The sequence below is a fragment of the Vicia villosa genome, linkage group LG1 (genome assembly GCF_029867415.1).
Source record: "Vicia villosa cultivar HV-30 ecotype Madison, WI linkage group LG1, Vvil1.0, whole genome shotgun sequence".
Lineage (NCBI taxonomy): Eukaryota > Viridiplantae > Streptophyta > Magnoliopsida > Fabales > Fabaceae > Vicia > Vicia villosa.
Genome location: NC_081180.1, coordinates 81,994,647 through 81,997,570, shown reverse-complemented (window position 1 = coordinate 81,997,570; position 2,924 = coordinate 81,994,647). Strand labels below are relative to the sequence as shown.

Sequence of the window (2,924 nt, the reverse complement as noted above, 5' to 3'; positions counted from 1 at the left end):
TAGAAACTTTTTCCTTCTCTCTCTATCTGTTCTCTCTCTCACTCTCTCTCAAGTACAAGAAGAAACCCTAGAATAGAATCCTCATTCCCACCCCATTTCAATTTTCATCAAACCCTAATTTCCCATCTCTCAACGTCCTTGGGTTAATTCATCTTCAACATTGTACCTATTTGTTTTTTAGGTAACTACATCTATTCAATGATTGTCTTGGCATCGTGGTGAAATTTCACTTCCACGTTCATCTGGTTCTTATGCGTCTAACTGGTTCTTGTGCATATTCATGTGTGTTTTGCAGATTTCTATGCCCTAATGCTTCGTATTATCTTCTTTTTTCGGTGTGAATCTTTTGATTACTCGGTTTCATTTTGTTTTTTGCCGGCATCTGCTTCACTGATTGTTTTTTCGTTTTCATCAGTATATTCGTTTTGATGTTATTTTCTTAAGGTTTTTTTCATCTTTTTGGTGTGAAATTAATGTTGTTTACTCAATTGTATTTTTTCAGATCCAATTTTTTGCTGTGAAGACTGTTGCAGCCATGACTGAACTTGTCTGAAAGAATTTGAGAGTGAACAGAGTATGTAGACAAGATCTTTTTATCTTGAAAAGGATTGGAAAGATCATTTTTTGGTTGCAAATTATATATTTTTTTATTTACATGTGTTGATGATTTTTAGTTCTTTTTTAATGTACTGTCACGACCCTTGATGTTAAGTCAAGAAAGGTGTTGTTGGTATCTTAGGCTCCTTGCATATTTCAACTTCTTATTCATGTTATGACTTTTTTGTGTTCTTATGCAGATAAATAAGTTTATCAGTATAGCATAAATCAACCATTTTACTGGTGTTATGCAAATCCAGATATTGGATGCTTATTTTGATGCTTATATTGGATCCCCCATCCTGGACTTAATTTGTTTTGATGCTTATTTTGGTTCTACTGTTACGTGATTTTGATGCTTATTTTGAAAATATTTTGGAACTGTTTTGAGATCCAGTTTTTAAGTTTTTTGAGTTGTGCTCTTAAGTAGTTTTGATGCTTATTTTGGTTATACTATTAAGTTGTTTTGATGCTTATTTTGAAACTGTTTTGGAACTGTTTTGAGAACCAGCTTTTAAGTTGTTGAGTTGTACTTTTAAGTAGTTTTGATGCTTATTTTGGTTCTACTATTAAGTTGGTTTGATGCTTATTTTGAAACTATTTTAGAACATTTTGAGAACCAGCTTTTAAGTTATTTTGAATTGGTGGATATTGTTGTCGTCTGGGCCTTGTGGTTTCTAATTCAATCTATGGAAATGGAACCTACGCAACGAAATTATTGTATTTAGCTCGACGACCCCTAATTTTGGTGTGAAGAAGGGATCTCATCTGGTTGTTATTTTTGGTGACAGTGCAGTTTTTGTTTTTGGTTTGTTACAGGCATTGTTGTTTGTGGTGAATACGGTTTTGTTCATCAGTGGTTGCCAATGCTATTGGATTTATTTTGATGCCGCCGAAACCATTGCCTTAGGATCAAAAGGACTTCTTCAAGAAGAGGAAGCACAAGGGCTTGGAATCGGTTGGATCTGTGGCGAGATGGAGTGATTCTTCTTATCACCGAGACTTGGATCAATGGGGATCCACCGAGTTTCGTCGACCGCCTGGTGAGTTTCTACTCCTCTTTGCCGTTTCGAATGGACAGTTGCTTGTATTTCTTGAGTGTTTTATTTTTTGATTTATTATACTCTTTTCATAGGTTTCACATCAGTAAAACATTTACTGGACTTGGTTGCAGGTTATTCATTCGAATTTGATTTCTCACAACGGCAAGATTGGAAAGAATGTCTTGAAACACATGGTTTCACAATCATGTCATCCTTAACAAACCTAAAGACATGTTTGTTGATCTACAAATCACTGGCTGGTCTGCACATGATTCTTCTATTAGTTCTGTTCTTTTTGGACCAAATGAGACTATCATTTTTATCTTCAGCTCAGATGGAAGGGCAAGTGCTATAAATTTGATGTTATTCCAGATTTTTAAACTGCACTTGGTTGCAATTAGTTCTTTGTTAACAAATTTCAGAGTGGAACTATGTTTAAGGCAGGAAGTTTGTTTTGCTAATTATGGTTAATGTTCTACCTCCACAACTAATGGGAACTATTTTGCAAAGTACACGACTAATGGATTTTGATGACACTTACCATTAAAATATTTTGCAAACTTGAAACTTCCAATCAAGCTTTGATAATTGTGCTGAAAGCTTATCTGCCAACTAATCACCATACAACTGTTGACCGACGGTGTTATCCATAAACTGTTGTGGGAACTACAACATATCAGACTTATTTTAATAGCTGCAGTAGAAGTGAAATGATTTCCTTTTCCAGCTACATTCAAAGTTTGTCATGCTACGGTACCGTAGGTTTCAAGTAAAAACTTATATTTCTCTATAACAAATGAATTGCCTGCATCGATAGTTACACATTGGCAAATTGGTCTCTATCATCCTTCATGGCACTACCAACATAGAGTTTCTGTCATTACACCAAAATAGACATGGCATGTCATAATTTAATTTGATTTTTTTTGTAACTGATCTAACTACCAATTCAAATTGAACTGAGTTGGTTTTGTATTTAATTCCAAGTTTATGTTGTTAATTGAATTAAAAATAATGTCACATTCGAATTGACTTTTTTTGTTTCGAACATGAAAGTCGACGGTATTGTTCATACTCTCATAACCAAACAAGGTGAATATCAACTGATAATGTCACATACTCTCATGTTTAGCATTAGAACCACTTTATTGCTTGGTATACGAATCAATCGTTCATGCATTCTTTTTAAAACATGGCTGGTGAATTTGAAATATATCAATAAATATGTTTATTGACTTTAACTTTATATGTATAACACAATGTTGGCTCTTCAAAACAATCTAC

At 34.0% G+C, this 2,924-nt stretch overlaps 1 long non-coding RNA gene across 1 annotated transcript; it reads left to right on the top strand.

Moving 5' to 3' along the window:
• On the top strand, nt 1–2,571 carry LOC131610764 (uncharacterized). Its single transcript, XR_009286626.1, has 5 exons — nt 1–181; nt 296–335; nt 503–574; nt 1,417–1,640; nt 1,772–2,571. It is a non-coding gene; the product is annotated as an uncharacterized LOC131610764 (long non-coding RNA).
• Nucleotides 2,572–2,924: the final 353 nt, after the last annotated feature.